General features: G+C 44.0%; 1 protein-coding gene across 2 annotated transcripts in view; it reads left to right on the top strand.

Annotated features, from left to right (window-relative positions):
- The window catches only part of PRKG1 (protein kinase cGMP-dependent 1), a 1,235,615-nt gene that overhangs the window by 692,021 nt on the left and 525,725 nt on the right, over positions 1-17,869 (top strand). The gene's annotated exons all lie outside the window — the stretch shown is intronic.

Genomic DNA, 17,869 nt, shown 5'->3' with positions numbered 1-17,869 from the left:
CTTTCTTTTCTTTCTTTCTTTTGTTTTCTTTCTTTTCTTTCTTTTTCTTTCTTTTTCTTTCTTTCTTTTTCTTTCTTCCTTCCTTCCTTCCTTCCTTCCTTCCTTCCTTCCTTCTTCCTTCCTTCCTTTCTTTCTTTCTTTTCTTTCTTTTCTTTCTTTTCTCTTTCTTTTCTTTCTTTCTTTTTCTTTCTTCTTTCCTTCCTTTCTTTTTTCTTTTTTCTTTTTCTCTTTCTTTCTTTCTCTCTCTTTTCTTTTTCTTTCTCTCTCTTTTTTCTTTCTCTCACCCCCCCTTCTTTTCTTCCTTCCTTCTCTACACCAACGTGGGTCAAACTCACCAGCTCATGAGATCGAGAGTCTCAGGCCCCACCGCCTGAGCTAGCCAGGCGCCCCTAAACCCAGATTTCCTAACCATCTTGGTCTGTCCTAGCTCAAGAGCCGCGCTGCCCCACAGGGTGGCCACTCGTCACTGGCAGCTCCTGAATGCTGGAAATGTGGCTGGCCTGACGGAGAAATTGAACTTTCAGTTGTTAAAGGAAGATCCACCAAGTAAATTTAAAGACCCGATTGGTTTTATTAACCAATTCATGAATCAGGCCACACCCTATGTAGCAAGTACAGGTTCACTCCCGGGAGTTGTGCAGAATGTTTTCTTGTTTGTTTGGTTTTGTTTTTGTTTTTGATAGAGGATGGGGCAAGAAAGTTTTTAGCAAAGGAAAAGGATTGTTCCAGAGGAGACTGTTTCCTAGGGGGAGAGCAAGGGCTCTCATCCTGCAGATGACCTCATCTTTCAGAGCAGGCTGGAGAGGACCCAGGTGACAAACTCACTGTTGCTGATGGGAAGGAAAATGTCCTGGCTGACCCAGTTAAGGCTACCTTCCTGGGGAGGTTGAAATTGCAACTAATTGGATATTACCTGGATTTGGAAAGTCGGTCTAAGTGACACCATTTTGGGCCTGGGTCCCCCCCCCCCTTTTTTTAACAGTTTTATTTATTTTTTATTTAAATATAAAAGCTGATATCCAGGGACATCCGGGTGGCTCACTTGGTTCTCTGCCTTCGGCTCAGGTCATGGTCCCAGGGTCCTGGGATGAAGCCCCACATCGGGCTCCCTGCTCCGCGGGGAGTCTGCTTCTCCCTCTCCCTCTGCAGCTCCCCCTGCTTGTGCATGTGCTCTCTTTTTCTCTCTGACAAATAAGTAAATAGATAACCTTTAAAAAAATAAATAAAAACTGATATTCACTTAGACTACTAAAACCTTTTTAGTATGTTTGGAACAACTTGGGTATGAAATCTACTTTTGCAATGACAAATTTTATAAGTTTATTTTTATTTTTTTAAAGATTTTATTTATTTGACAGAGAGAGACACAGCGAGAGCAGGAACACAAGCAGGGGGAGTGGGAGAGGGAGAAGCAGGCCTCCCACCCAGCAGGGAGCCCGATGCGGGGCTCGATCCCAGGACCCCGGGATCATGACCTGAGCCAAAGGCAGACGCTCAACAACTGAGCCACGCGGGCGCCCCAAATTTTATAAGTTTAAAGGAAACATCAAGTGTTTCTAGTTAAAAATTTAGCATTTTAATTGAGATGGCCTGTATGTGTAAATACATGCAAGATTTTGAAGACTTTTTTTAAAAGTGAAAATATCTCATTTTATATTGTTTACATGCTGAAATATTTTTAATACACTGGATTAAACGATATATTTTAACAATGTCACTCATTTCATTTTTTTTAATGTGGTTACCTAAGGAAAATTAAGTTACATATATGGATTGCATTATATGTCTAAGGACTGCACTTCTCCAGAGTTTACATCTTAACTCCTAAGCAGAGAATCATTTTATTCTACTATGCCTTTTGAGGGGATGGTGAAACTTGAAGTCACATCCAAAAATTGTGTCATGCAGCTTGAGTATCATGGTCCGATGAATAGACCTGAAATGACTAGGACAGTCTAGCTACAAATAAGACCGAGCATCTGTTTATCTTTAATAGTTCATCAAAACAGGCTTGGGCGTAGCTATTCACTGAGACACAGGATAACTTATACCACCCCAGAAAATCTTCTTGCTGGTGCCCGCAGGGAGGGTCTGAGGACCCAGAGGGGTCCTCCAGGAGCAGCCAAGGGGGTACTTGACTTCACATAGGATGGGAAATCAAGAGTGAGCCAGCAGGAGGTGAGAGAGGAGTTTACTGAAGATACAGAGGGAGCAGGTACATGCCGGGCACCTGGGAGACTCAGAACGGAAAGGAACGTGAGTCTCGTCTTTGTTTGGGGTCTGGGGTTTTGTGGAGGACCGCGGTCTGGTGTACGGGTGCCCCTCAGGCATCCAGGAGCCGTGAGAACAAAGACGAGGGCTCACGCGTTACTCCTTGGAGCCCGGGGTCTTGGCGTGGAGATGTCTAGCTCGGGTGGTGCAATTCGCGTATGATAGCTTCATCCTCTCCCGCTCCTTCGTTAGATGTTATCTGTTCTCGAGAAATCACCGACTCCTGGTCCCTGCCGAGGAGGACATACGCTTTTGCATTATGAGGCATGTGTAAAGCGAGGTGGGGGTGCAGGTCTTAGCAAGAATGGAAGCCGGAAGAGAAGTAAAAAGCAGATTTTTATGGCGTCCTTCCGTTTCTCTGTCTCACTGCTAGTCAAAGAAATGGAATAGCCACCTGCCAGTAATGTGTTTTTCCCCTGTGCTGCTTTTATAGGAGGTGAAGTGGGGTGGAGCAGGGGAGCTGAGGCTGGTGTCATTCACGAAAACTACGCACTAGTCAGTTTGTCTCTTTGCCGTACCATCTCTTTACAGAGGGAAGCCATGGGTTTTTTTTACACACACTCTGTGTGTAATTGTGTGTGTATTAAAGGTAGCAATCAGGAGGACGGTGAGAGGCTGTTAGAGTAAATTGTCAAGTTCCTGAGAGGCGGCGTGGCTTCTCTGCCCAGTTCCTTACTGCTGCTGGTGACCGACCCAGTGGCCTCCACGCTTCAGAGTGCATCAGGACCACCTGGGACCCTGGCCTGTTAAGTCGGACGGCTGGGCCTCACCGCCTCCCCTCTCCAAACTCAGTACTTCTGCGGTGGGAGTGGAGAGTTTGCATTTCTGGCTGGTTCTCAGGTTATGCCGATGTCCCTGGTCTGGGGAGCCTATTTTTAAGAATCATTGATCTGAACAAATGGACTGGAAGTGCTTTTGTTTTGTGGTCTTCGGTTTCCATTTGTATTGAGAACACTCTGTTAAAAGGTATGAGATGTGGGTGGTCTTTAGAGAAAACGTCTTACTATCTTCATGCTGCCCTAGCAGAGGCAGTACACGCTGGCCCCGCACTGAAGGCACCCTGGGCCCAAGCGGTGGGGGAGCAGAGTGGCTGCGGAACTCTGGGGGTGAACAGGCAGGGAGAGGACATGACTTCAGGTGTATGCTTTTTGCCATCGGTCTTCCGTATTTTCTCTAGTCCCCCATTCCAAACTGGAAGATTGGTTTGCTATGACCCCCTTCATAAAGGACCAGTCCGACCAAGCACATACCTCAATGCCCAGGACACATAAACTAATAGTTATTATTAGCCGAGTGGCCCAGAATTAACTAAGAGCTCTTAGAAACCTGTGTCTGTGTCCTCGTACCAACACACAGTTTTCACCGATCTACTTGGAAGAACTTCCATTTTATATTGCTTTCTTTGCTCCCGTAATGTTTACACTTTAGATATTTGTAACATGGCATAGAATCCGAAGAAAAATGTGCATGGCATCTTGCATGTTTCAGTGTTGATGCTTTCACTAAATCAAAATACCAAGTATACTGACAGTGAGTAAACGAACATATCAGAACATATGGCCAAATGGGGGTCATTCTTCAAACTAATCACCTTTAGAAACTGTAAACCTAATCTATTGATGCTTCCATTGTTCCAAATGATTTTTAAACTCCTACCCTGAAATTGTTTCAGGGCTCCATTTATAAGTCGTAGTGGAGAATTGGTATCTTAACTCAAAAGTACACCCTGTTTTCAACAAAGAACAGAGTTATGCAACCAAATCACCTCTCTTTCAGACCAGACTTGGCAAAAATATGGTGTGTAGCTATTTCCGCATACCAAAACTTACATCAGAATATGAAGATTCTATAGACAAAAGATTCACCATAGATTGAGAAGACAAATTCCAAAGAGAGGCACTAAAAATATTTCTCAAGTTCTAACTGGCATTTCTGAAACAAGTGTATGGGCCCTTCAAGAAATAGATCAAATGCACTCTTCCACGAAGTTCTCCCTGACCTTCCTCCTCCTTCCTCTAAGTTGGAAATAAGTTCATTTGCCTTTGCATATACACCATCCCTTCTCTGTATCTTATCTGATGATAGTAACTCTTCTACCTTGGAGTAGAATTCCCGTTTCCCTTCTAAGCTATAACATCATTCAAGGAAAGAACTACATTCCCCTTTGTCAATTAACAAAGTACCTTGTATTTACTCTTTTATTCTGTCAGTGTTTATTCTGGTAGCACTGGTAATACAGCAGTGAAAAAGACGAAGGCTTTCCACTAGCACAGAGTTTCGCTGAATGTGGTCTCCAGACCAGCAGCATGAGCATCACCCAGAAACATCTTGGAAATGCGAAGTTTGGGGCCCTACATCAAATCTACTGTATCAGAAACTCTTGGACGTGGGGTGTCTGTGCAGAAATCTGGGGTGTAATAAGCTCCTCAGGTGATTCTGATGCAGGCTAAAGTTGAGAACCACTGAATTCAAGGGGGACAATCCTAGATAGATAGATAGACAGGCCTACTTTGTCTTCTTCACCATTGTATCCTCAGCACCTAGGATAGAGCTTAGCACAGGTAGGTGCTCATTTTATTTGTTGAATGAATGATGAGAGGTGACCTTAGAGTTAGCTAATGCACAAACCCTTCATTTTATACAAGAGGAATCCCCTGGCATTGAATAACATGTCCCCAATCAGAGTGAAGACCTTGTCATTTTATTCCTAGGTCAGTGATAGTTCCTCCATGTTACTGTTTGATAAAATAGATATGTAATGAAGCGTGCAGAGAGACTGATAAGGTCTAGATCATCAAGGAAGACTCGGATTTAAAGGATGGGTTATAATCTGGTATGTGTACACGGAAGATGGAGAGAAATAACCAGGAACTAGAAAGAGCCAAAACATTTTTTGATGCCCTCAGAGGAAACCCAAAACGTAGTTGGTGAGTAGTGTGATTTAAGGTTGTCTTTTGGGACGGATTGTGAAAGGTTTTGAGGATGCGATTTATGAGTCTAACCTTGATGTGCGAGTCAGGAGGCATTCTTCCTCCTTTCTGAAACATGGACACAGAATAATAATAGCAGAGTTTAGGAACACCAGTCTTCTCCAGTTCTCCTCCATGAGCTCTTTCAGGCCCAGGCTCTCCTTGTTTTAAAAGTTTTATTGTTAATTGAAGCATAGTAGACATGTAATACTAATTCCACGTGTACAACATAGTGCTTCAGCAACTAGAGATACTACAAAATGCTCACCGTGAAACACGTGGTCACCGCCTGTCACCAAAGTTATGGCGCTATTATTGACGTATTCCCCGTGCTGTACCTCCCTGTGACTTACAACTGGGAGCTTGCATGTCCTGATTCCGTTCACCTTCACCTGTTGCGTCCACACCCCCACCCCCACCCCCACCACTGCTTTATCTATAGCTGTCTCTTTCGGTGCTGTTTGGTTTGTTCATTTATTTTGTTTTTTAGATTCCACACATAAATGAAATCTATGGTATCTGTTTTTCTCTGTCTTATTTCGCTTAGCAGATTACCCTCTCCAGACTCTCCTTTTTAATCCCCTATATTATGTTTATTTATTTATTTGAGAGAGAGAGAGAGAGAGAGAGCCTACAGGGAGCAGGGGCAGAAGGAGAGGGAGGGGGAATCTCAAGCAGACTCCACGCTGAGCACAGAGCCCGACTCGGGGCTCGATCCCACAACCCGGAGATCATAACCCGAGCTGAAACCAAGAGTCAGATGTTTAACCGACTGAGCCACCCAGGCGCCCCAATCCCTTATACTTTTTAACCTAAAGTGTGGCAGTTACTCTTCCCACATTTAACATCTTCTGCAAGCGGCTCCATTCCCATTACTTGCCTCCCACCTCCTCCTCTGTTCACCGTTCTTTCTTGGAGATGTCTTTTTTTCTCTCCCTCTTTCTCTCTTCTCATCCCCTCAAATCTAAATCCTTCCTGTCCTTCAACACTCACTTCAGAGACTTCCTTTTAAAGTATTGACTTAGCACCCAGTATCTCCTTCTACCTTGTATCAGCAGCACTGGGATTCTCCTGTTACCCCCTGACGCACAGAACCTTTGTCTGATTTTTATTCCTCATATTGCCTGGCCCAGTGCTTTTTATATTCCAAGCACTCAGGGGATATTTTTCAAAAATTAATAGCAGATCATCTCATAATAACAGATAACATATGTTAACCAAATGGTAATGTGATTGGGTTTTTAGTTCATGACACACTTTTCTCTGGGTCCCCCCATGTGGTTTGGACTACAGTCATGGGAGGTACACACATGTGTATCCCGATTTTAGGGGACTGTTACGTAGAACTTTGCCTGACAAGAGACTCATTTAAAATACAGATACCATTCATGAAAGCTAACTCTGAGCACGAAATAGGAAGGAGGCCCTTTGATAAATGCTTTATAAAATGCAATATTGTATTTAATCCTTTCAACAACCTTCCTGAGATAAGCAGTCATCCTGTCAATTTACAGCTAAGAGAAGTTCACTATTGTGACCATGTTAACTGGTCAGGATTTGAACTCACATCGTTTGACTCAAGAACCCAAGCTCTTAAATTATTCCATTAAGTGAGTTTCCTAAGGATACATAGCTAGTAAGTGGTAGAGCTACAGCCTGAAGCCGGGTCTCTTGATTTTAAAATTCCTGTTTCACAATTAGTAATCATGGGTCATTAAAGCTTGGACACAATCTCCCTTGGCCTTTTTCCTGATTGTCCTGATTGATTAGTTATAACTAATTGCAATTTTGACATCACAATCAGTGCTGTGGCAACAGATGGACCATAAGGTGTAAAAAATGAAGCAATTGAGAAAATGTTTTTTTTTTCAATTTGCAAGGCTATAGTTAAACATCACATACAGATTTTTTTTAAAGCATCCGGTTAGATAGGTAGTAAATGCATTTTTCATAAAATGAGAGCCCAGATTTTTCAATTCCCAAATTAGGTTTGTCTTTGACGTTTTTCCCCAATTCTTTTTTTTCTTTTTTAATTTTTAATTTTATTTTAAGTAATCTCTACCCCCCAAAGTCGGGCTTGAACTCATGACCCCAAGATCAGGAGTTGCACACTCTACCCCCTGAGCCAGTCAGGCACCCCACCTGACTCTTTAAATGTATTTAATATGCAATAATGTACAGAGGAATACATAGTAAATTTCATTTACTGACGCAAGAGATGAGTCGCTTTGATTGGCAAGAGGAAGACCTCATGAATGTGGAACTGCAGGGAGTATGCCATTCCAGGACTAGAGGCTTGGAAGAGGCAGACATTCTCCCTGGAAGCGATTGTGTAGTGCAATACTTTTTTTTTTTTTTAATAGAAGAAAAATGAGACCCAGGGAAGACAAGACACTTGATAAAGTCACACGCCCAGTTCCTGGCCTAGTATATAACGGGATCTAGATGTTCCAATTTCCCATCCAGAGGCAGTAAGGTAAAGCGTTAAGAGCACAGACTTTGACATCAGAGAGACTTGGGTTGTCTGCCTGGTTCAGTAAGTAGCTGTGTAGCCTTAGAACAGTTACTTAACCTCTCTGTGCTTCCATGTCTATGAAATGGGAATGATATCACCTCTATGGACCATTGTATTGATACATGACACATTTATTTTTATCATAATTTGTTCTGCAATTATATTTCTTAAAGATTTTATTTATTTATTTGACAGAGAGAGACACAGCAAGAGAGGGAACACAGGCAGGGGCAGTGGGAGAGGGAGAAGCAGTCTTCCTGCGGAGCAGGGAGCCCGATGTGGGACTCGATCCCAGGACCCTGAGATCATGACCTGAGCCGAAGGCAGACGTTTAACGACTGAGCCACCCAGGCACCCTATTCTGTAATTATAAATCTACGTTTGTTACACAGAACTAGTAGCAGTAGATAAAGCATCTTAAGTGCAAAGAGACTTAAATTTTAGTCTAATACTATTTATTTTTTAGTGTCTGTGTTCATCTTTGTCTTTGAAGGGTTGGCCTGAGTGAACTCATGGTCTATTGTCAGATTATCTTATTTCAAAAATTTGAACTCGCATCATTTGACTTAAGAACTCACACTCTTAAATTATTAGTCCATGAAATGAGTGTCGCAAGCATCCATAGCTAGTAAGTGGCAGAGCGACAGCCTGAAACCAGGTCTTTTTATTTTAAGATTCCTGTGTGGATAGCATGGCCATTGTCACTGGGGGTAGGTCTGGAGTTGAACATGGCTACTGTTTAGGCTCAACACCATCGGACGCTTCAGTGAGAATTTACCAAGGTGGTGCTCACTAGGTTCTTCTACTAAAGCCTTGAAATGCACTTTTCCAAATATTCAGTTGGCTGACATTCCACTTTTTCATTTGCATTAGAAGGGCCTGCCTGAACTCTGACTTGGGGAGGATCCGGGCTGGTACAGCCCTGCCTTGGGCCGGCACGCCGGGTACCTCTGTGAGCGAACGGTCCCATTCAGGATGTCATTAGCACCTCTGCCTTTGAGCGTGCCCTGGCAGATGCAGGCCATTTCCTCAAATGCAGGAGAAGCATGACTAACTGGACAAGAACCAGAGCTCCCTTAGTCTCCCTTTAGGCTGTCACCTGAAAGAACAGAAGGAGGACGTATCCTCATAAACTGTGGAAAAGTACAAGCCCCAAGAGCAGGGTCTGAATAAAGACATCCTGTTTAAGAGGAGCAACTCATGAGCCTTTCTTCCTGGGACCAGAACAATCCAATACCCAACTTCAGAGACATGTCTCAACCGCCATTCCCTTCAGACGCCGGCCTCACTCTTCTGAGGCTCGACTGGCTGATCCAATGAGCCTGTATTTATCCCAAGTTACAGGAGAGAGGCTATTGCGAAATACCCGATTGAGGCCATGGAAACACCATGGAAGTCAGTGTGGTAGCATGTATTTTGGATTTGTTATCACACTGGAGAAACAGTATTTCGGCCCTCCCCTTCAGATTTGCCATCGAGCAGTTAGATTCTCCAGGGTCAGATATTAGATAAAAATGTAAAATCCAATGTTTATAGGAAGGCAGTCGCTAATACTTTTTGGTGCAAGTGTGGACAAGGCCTCCAGCCCCGGGAAGCCAAAGGTGGGGGTGTGGGTCTGTTAACGATGCTCTGCCATGTTTCGGGGCATGCCGGCTGTCCAAACAAAATGCCACAGATTGGGGGGCTTGGACAGCTGAAAATTCTCTCACGGTTACGGGGGCTGGAAGTCTAAGATCAAGGTGCCACCATGTTTGCTTTCCCAGAGGCTTCTCCTTGGTTTGTGGACGGCCACCCGCCTACCATGTCCTCACGTGGCTTTTCCTCCGTGTGCATGAATTCCTGGTGTGTCTTCCACTTCTTTTAAAGACCCCAGTCAGGTTGGACTAGGGCCCCACCCTTATGACCTCATTGAACCTTAATTATCTCTTTGAAGGCCCTACCTCCCAGTAATGAACATCAAGGTGAGGGCTTCAACGTATGAATTGGGTGGGGGGAGGAGAGAATCGACCCAGTTCAATCCACAACATGCAGTAGTAATGCAGTCATCTTCAAGAAAAGAAGGACTGGAGCACCTGTTGATGCTTAGTTGGTTATAAGTCTGACTCTCGGTTTTGGCTCGGGTCATGAGCTTGAGCCCTGCATCAGGCCCCGTGCTGGGCATGGAGTCGGCTTGGGATTCTCTCTCTCTCTCCCCTGTGCATGCTAACACACACTCTCCCTCTCTCTCTCTCTCCTCTCTTATCTCTACCTTTATTTCTCCTCTGCTTGAAGAAGCGGATCTCTCTGGTTTCTCTCCCTAGTCCTTTGACATTCGAGGTGCTCTTCCTCAGGGTTTTGATTTACTTGCTACAGATTTGCCCAGAGAGAATGATTTGTTCCTCTGAGAGCAGATTCCAGCTTCCTGGGAGAGAGCATTTAAAGGCCCACCTCTACTCTCATGTCCATCCACACTCAATCCAATATGGGAAAAGGACCAAGGCCAGGGTGATAGCGAAACCATCTAACAACCATGTGCAGAGGCCCAGCAATTTGCTGTCGTGGGAGGGACCTTACAGACCTTTCAGCCTGGAATTAACCTTCCCCACCTGCTGGGCCATGGAGAGGCCCAAGACAGGGGCACTGGGAGACTCAGGACAGTGGCTATTTATCACCAGATGCAGATTCGCAATGATTTTAAATGCTGGTCCAGCCATCCTGCTAACAGCTGAAGATCTGCCCCGGTGGCCCATCGGTTCCAAAAGGAGCCCTTGCTGGCCTACCCCTGGGAGGGGGAGGGGCTGTCGTGAGCCAGGCGATCCGTCTCCCACCAGGGAGAGCTAGTACACCACACTCCTCTAAGTCAGGCCCTCTGTCTCTGCAAAAACAAAGCAGGAGCTCCCCAAATGGGCCATTTCCCTATAAACTTTTAAATACCCATTTACAGATAGGAAAAAAACAAACAAACAAAAAACAGCCTGGTATAAAGCAGTAAAGAAACAGCCGTCCATTCATGATCTTCAGAAAGCTCTCGCTACATAGAATGTGTGATTTTTCTTGACGGGGAGGAGAGCAGACATTTTTAAAATATCAAACTCTTCCATCGATCATCTGAAAATATTGAGACTTCTGATCTAGACAGTTTAATGAGACAATAAATAGTAACAATTCCTTGGTTTACTGTGCTCGTCCTCACTACCACCTGCCATTTACCTGGGGCTGGCTGTGTCTTCTTCCTCACAGAGCCGCCAATGGGAGGACTGCCTCTTATTCATCTCCAAGGTGTGTGCCAACCCCCCTCTGGCTCTGGGGGACAAAGCAAGGCCTGCAGGGAAGCCGGCAGGTGCAAATGACCTATTCTTCTGGAGCTCAGCCTTCTGTGAGCTCTGGGAATGGAATTGTGCAGCCCGTGAGGGGTCCAGGGAAGAGCGGCTGAGGCCAGCAAGGAGGATGAGGGGAGGCTGAGGTTTTCCTGCAGGTTCAGTGCTCTGGGGTCTGAGCACTTGCTGCTGGGCGTTCATTCGCACCTGCAGGACTGACACAGGGGGGCCCGGGTTCCAAGAAATCCTCCTGCAAGCACGTGTCTGAGGATGGGGCCGGGGGGGGGGGGCAGGGGCAGGCATGCATCTCCAGCAGGAAGGAAGCGGACTGATGCGGTTCAGATCCAGCCCCACCCCGATCCGTCTTTAGGAACCCTTTCACGCTTCATTCCACTAAAAGGGGTTCAGCGTCTATTCTGCAAATACTCACCAGGCGTGTGTGATGTGGACGGTAGGCTCCGAGTGTGACAGGATGCGGACTTGTCAATGTGGTACCTGCTTTCAGTAGCACTTTTCACTAGCAACTTTTATTAGCTTTTATCTCAAACTTTCACTGAGGTTGGATGGTGTTGAGATTCAGCTTTGCAGTAGCAGAACGGCTGTGCCTGCAAGGGGTTTCTGTGCTGCCAGACGAGAGAGAGAAGACAGGGTAGGAGCAGACAGTTTCCAAATGCGTTTTTGATTTGTTTGATTTCCTCAGAGGTGTATGGAAAACAAAAATATAATTGCTGTTTACCCGCTGACCCTCTTGCTGAGGTTGAAGATAAAAAGGAATTTTTTTTCCCCCTTTATGACTGAGAAAAAGGCTGTTCTTTGTCTTTGCCATGCTGGGTTCTTTATGCTCACATACACCTGAGGACGGAGGATTATTACGTATAGCTGATTGCATCCGAGTCGAAGCCAGTGTAACTCAGGCAGCCCCTCCACCTCTCCAGCTGGAATCGGGGGTGTGGGCAAGCCTGCTCCTTGGTGGCTGGTGGTACGTGGTTCCCAGGCCATCGATGCTACCAGCAGCTTATTCTCTTTTCCAGCGTTCTTAAACTCTAACCTTCAAACAAAGCAGATGATCACTTGAGAGCCATTTTCAAGTATAGCATACAGACAATATGACTGAGTTTATTTCTTAGTTAAATTAAGTTTCTCGTTTGAATGTAAATATTACTTGCATTTTGACAGAAGCAACACAAATACGAGATTTCCTGTGACCACCAGACTGTTCACAAGGGAAGCATCCTAAGAGTTTGCTCACCAGGGACAGTCGGGTCCAGCTGGTGTTGGTCCCTTGATGCTGTCCTGTTTGTGGGGCTCAGCAGCCAGTCACATTCTTTAAGGACTTGGTTGCCCAAAAAGGCCTTTCTTATTCGTACACTCTCTTCCATTAAAAAAAAAAAAAAAAAATCCTCTCTCCTGTTTCTGAGGTTGTTGTCCACTATATGAGTTTCTTTCTGACCTCCTTTCCTCCAAGTACAGCGTATGTTTTCCATCATCTGGGTAGAAAACATTCTGTGCTCAAACAAAGAAACCAAGTCCCGCCACCTCTGGTTTCCCTCCCGGGGGCTCCCAGGCAGTTCTGATGGCTTGCCTGAAGCCAGAGCTTTTGGGAGTGACTTCCTTTATGCAGGAAGTAACTGTCAGTAGGTGTAAGGGGTTGAGTGAGAATGGAGGTGAACAGACTGCTGGAAAAGTTAGCTTGGGGGAGAGGGTTTGGGTCACACATAAGAGAGAAGCAGACCTGTTAATGAACAGGGTCAGAACAGCCAGGACCACAATAAACCAAGGGAGCAGTGTGTCTGCATTGTTGTCCTCATTTCTCTCTAAATCGTCTTTCCGTTTCCATCTGTGTGTTAAAATTATTGTCAGCGCTAATGCTTGTTCACAATACTGTTTTAAAGAACTAAGGGTTTAATAGACAACAGTGTCAGGACATAACTCTAGGGGCCTTTTATACGCAGAGACCCTAGAACCTCACAGAAAGCTCGTGAATCCCACTCTTACTGTTACAGTGACAAAGCCACATGCTCTCCCAAATGCTTTCTCCGTAATTGCTCACCCACCCCCGCAACAACCTTGGGAGGATTTTCTGGTGGATGAGGAAACTGAGGCACAGATAAGGCCAAAGAATCCGCCCTGGGTCTTAGAGCAAATAAGAGGCAGACATGAATCCAAGCAGTCTGGCCGAGGGAGATTGTTCGTTTAATTCCTGAAAGTTCTAGCTCATTTTCTGTGCACTCAGAATCAGTGCTTTATCCCCCTGAAGGAAAGGTCCTGTTAAGTTTCACCATTAGCCACATATCCTAACTTTTTCTTGCCTTGTCAGCTGCCTGTCAGTTTTGTGAAGAAATGCAGCATGAAACTGACAGGAAGAAACTCTGAAATCTATAACCACATGGCAGAATATTGAAAAATCTTCACCGAGGCTCATTTTGTCATTTACTGTATAGCCTTCAAACCAGCTGCTGGTGGTGCAGGTGATTTACTAGACACCATTTAGCTAATACGTTATTTCGCCGAGAAAATTCATTGTGCCGAATTCTCCTGTCATCTTTTGTGGTTGCTTACTTACAAAAACAGAGTGCCCAGAAACTCTGAATTATTTTGCAGTGGGGAGAAGCCAAACAGAGAAGGCTATTCATTTAAGCTGCTTCAAATGGAAATCGTCACTCTGAAGAAAGAAATATACGTGGAACCAGATATATACGATTCTTGGATAAAGGGAAACACTTAAAATGGCACATTTCTTCTTTGCAAGTTCAGAAGGCATTATTTATTAATAGGGTATTAAATTACATTGAATACTTTCTAGGCTTAAAGCTAGGATGATGAATAGAAAAGTGTTTTCCAGGCTCTTAAAACACTAGGCACACCTGAGGCGCATGTAGGTTTGCGTAATGCAAGTGATCGTGTTTGGCGTATGAACGTTAATGTCAGACTAGTATTTGTACAATGCAGCAGTATTATACAGCTTCCAATGTCTCCTCAGGAAGGGACATCCAGACATTATTTCAAAATCTCAATGTTGTTTAGAATCTAAAAGAGAGCCCCTTAAATCCAATAGATGGATACGCACTATTATTTTTCTTTCTTACACGTATATAATGCTTACATCTTGTATGTTCAGATTTCTCTGTACAGAAGAGCAGAGTGGCCACCCAGCCCGTGCATACACCACGGAGAGGCTTGGCTTCCCTGCCTCGGTCAAGCAGACGACTAAGGCACATTTAAGATGAAGAAGAGCATAGGATGGGGAAAACGGGGGCAGTCAAAACGTAGAGTTTTAGAAGAGAAAAGGGCCTCTGTCTTGTCTCTTGAAAGACCAAAGAAAGAGATGTAGAAGGAAATAAATGAGAGAGAGAGAGAGACAGGTAGGCAGACCAATGGGCTTGGAGCTATCAGCAAAATGTTCATGTGCGCCAGTATGTCGCCCCGATTGCCGAGAATGGCAGATCCAGCAGTAGTGACCATGACATTTTCCTGTCCCCAGGGAAAGACAACCATCCATTCTTAGCATTACTTGCACCAGGAGTTGTGAAATGTCGGGAGACACTGTTCATTGCCTGCAATCACAGATGCTAGAAACAGCATGTATATGAGCAGTGAATTAGATGAATTGTATTTATTATGGCTACATATTATAAAATATATTCTCTTTCATAGAATTACATGCAACAGTTTCTAAAAGGAGGGGAACATTACATGTGTATTTACGGAATAATGTCCTATAGATTTATTTTACTTTATTAATTTTTTTAAAGATTATCTACTTGAGAGAGAGAGAGTGAGAGAGAGTGCATGAGCAGGGGTGGGGAGGGACAGAGGGAGAGAGAGAGAATGCCAAGCAGACTCCCTGCTGAATGCAGAGCCTGACACAAGGCTCCATCCCAGGACCCTGAGATCATGACCTGAGCCGAAACCAAGAGTTGGATGCTTAACTGACTGAGCCACCCAGGTGCCCCTGGATATATTTTAATGAAAAAGAGCAAGGTACAGGACAATGTTATAGTATACCCCCATCGTTTTTCTACCCCCCGCCATTGCAAGGGGATGTGGATGCATGCATGTATGAGCTATAATATTGGTAGATTCATAAGGTATTTCTAAGGGTATCTAAGAAACTAGTAATAGCAGTTTTACATGGGTACAAAGACTGAGAATTGGATAGTAAGGTTCGTTTTGGCATGTTGTTTTTTACTGTTGGACTTTATTTCCCTGTGTTCCTCTTCTCCTCCCCTGACAAAAGCATTTCATTAGATAAAACTTAGAGTTCAGTTTTCTACCATTTGTCAAGCTTCATGGATAGATTGACAAATCAGAAAAGAATTCTCAGAGTAGCATGCGTCAGAAATCCCTCTAGAAACTCGTGAAAATACAGATACCTGGGTCCCCTCTAAGCAGGTTAACTAAAACCTCTGGACGCAGAGTCCTGGAATATGCATTTGGAATGAACATCTGGACCCAAGCCCTCAGGGGTCTGCAGAATTCCCTCTGAGAGACACTCGATGTGAACTCATGGGGCTCACGTGCTTTCGTGGAGGGCATTTCCAGAGTGAGCCATTCAACCCCGTGAAGATGCAAATCTGCAATGACCACCTTAGAAAAAACATCCGTGAAAAATAACAGTTATTATTGTCATTATTGGTGGATCTTCTATTGACTTCTTCCCACCTGAAGGAAGGGGAAGTGTGGCCATTTTGTGCAACATCCTCCCTTCTCTCTGAGGGGGGTGATGTAAAGAGCCTTCATATAGAAAGCTTCTCTTAGAAAACTTATGTATACGCACGTTACCTTTAATGGTATTCACTGAAGACAGAGATGTTTTTATATACGCCTGTGGGACCTTGCTTTCTCAGACCTTTGTCAGGAGACACGTGAGCCTTGGTGGCGCACATCTCCTGGGATTATTAAGATGCCAGACCATCTCGCCTCCTCTTCTCGACCCTCACTTCCCATGAGTGCTGAGGCTGTGCCATGTGGACGCCATGCACACCTCATCTGAACCACCTTGTCTTCCTTGCTTTTGTGGCATGGGGGGCCCCCATCAGCCCTGCTCCCGCAGAAATGGGACACTTCACTGTTTCTCTTCTCCCACTGCTTGCTTCTCGCCGGCCCCAGAGCCTGTCCCGTGAAGGGTGGAGGAAGATTTCCACAAACTTCCACAAGTAATTAGACCTTTTGTTGTGCCATCAAGCAGAAACCTAGCTCTTGTGGTTTGCGGACTGCTATCAGTGGTTCTGATAATTACCCTGAGGATATTTGAGTGGCTTCATCCTGGCTTAGCATTGAACAAAACATTCCCTACCGTTCTTGAACCCGCATTTCAACACTAAGCCCAGGTGTCTGGACCTTCATGGGCCCCCAATGTCTCTGTGAGGTTCCGGTGTGCTTGGACCCAACCATCTGCCCCAAATCTTTTTGACGTTTTACTCAGGTTGTCTCCTGGAAACAGGTCTCCGAGTCACTGACTCTGATAACCTGGCATTCCCAGACTGAGCACATAGATCGGCCTCCCAGGTCTCTAGGACCTTAATATCATAGGATATATTAAAACAAGTACAACACGTTTTTCCATGCAATTGTTATCATTCATGGGGTTGCCAAGGTAACAAGCGCTATGTGAACTATTAGAGTCAGTATGGATGTAGCTGTTGAGTTGTTAATACTAAAAACTATGCATTATTCAGCAAGCTGCTCTCTCTGCTTACCTAATTATGTAGCTTTTCTTCTTTAAAAGGACAAGTGATGGTCTTCCAATTTCATGGAAAGAATATTTAATAAGTTAGACCACAGTAAACAGAATGGATTTATTCTGGAAAAGCTGCCTGTGTATTAAATTCTATTTTCCTATTGATGTGCATTCTAAAATTGGAGATTCTAGTCTGTGATTTTTGTTTTGTTTTGTTTTTCCTCATAAAATATCATTTGTAGTTAATAATGCAGCAAACTTGAAAAAAAACCTGTGGAAAAAAGGAAAACTTATATTTTATAGGAACATTAATATTAGGTAAATAACAACTTAGAAATATGGAATTTCTCAGGTTTTTATTCTTTTTAATTTGCCCTAGTGGGTTAAGGGTTGAAAGAGGGAAAAAAGATAGAAGCCCTTTGCAAAGAATTCTGATTGATCAATTTTAAATTTGTAATTTCTTTTTCTTTTAAATATTCTACAGTAGAAGAGTTCACAGTTCTGTCCGATTACTCAGGCTCTGTTTCATTGGAAACCAAGAGGCTAAAAGTATGTTAAAAGGAGCTAAGAGCCCACCAAATATAAAATAAATAAACAATAAATCATATATATGTATATCGCATCATTATGCCATACACCTTAAACTAATGCAATGTTCCATGTCAATTACATCTCAATAAAACTAGGAAAAAATTATAAAGAAAAAATCTTTGAAAAACGAAACAATAATAGGCATTCTGGTTATGGCAGTTGTTCATTTGGAAACCTTGACGCAGTGGAAACTAGAAGCGTTCTGTGAATTTTAGGGTTTTGTACTGAGGATATAATAGCAGCAAATACTTGGATATTAACTGCAACCAGTCCATCAAAACATCCCTCTTGTGATTAAGAATGCCTTCCTTTGAAGAGCTTATTTGTGGAAAGCAAAAATTCAAAAATATTTCCTAATCATCTTTTGATTCAATAGTCAAGAACTTGATTAGTTCTGCCTCTTGCCCTACTGAGTTGACAGCTCCATCCTAGAGCTGGGGATAAACACATCACCACAGTGCCCACCCTCGAGGAACTATGAATGCAGCAGGGAAGCCAGAACACACACACACACACACACACACACACACACACACACACACACACA

This window comes from Callorhinus ursinus, unplaced genomic scaffold, assembly GCF_003265705.2.
Source record: "Callorhinus ursinus isolate GAN/ISIS: 27379988/994484 unplaced genomic scaffold, GSC_fseal_2.0 scaffold32, whole genome shotgun sequence".
NCBI classification, from domain to species: Eukaryota; Metazoa; Chordata; class Mammalia; order Carnivora; family Otariidae; genus Callorhinus; species Callorhinus ursinus.
The sequence above is the reverse complement of the archived record's forward strand: the minus strand, read 5'-3'. Positions and strand labels throughout refer to the sequence as shown.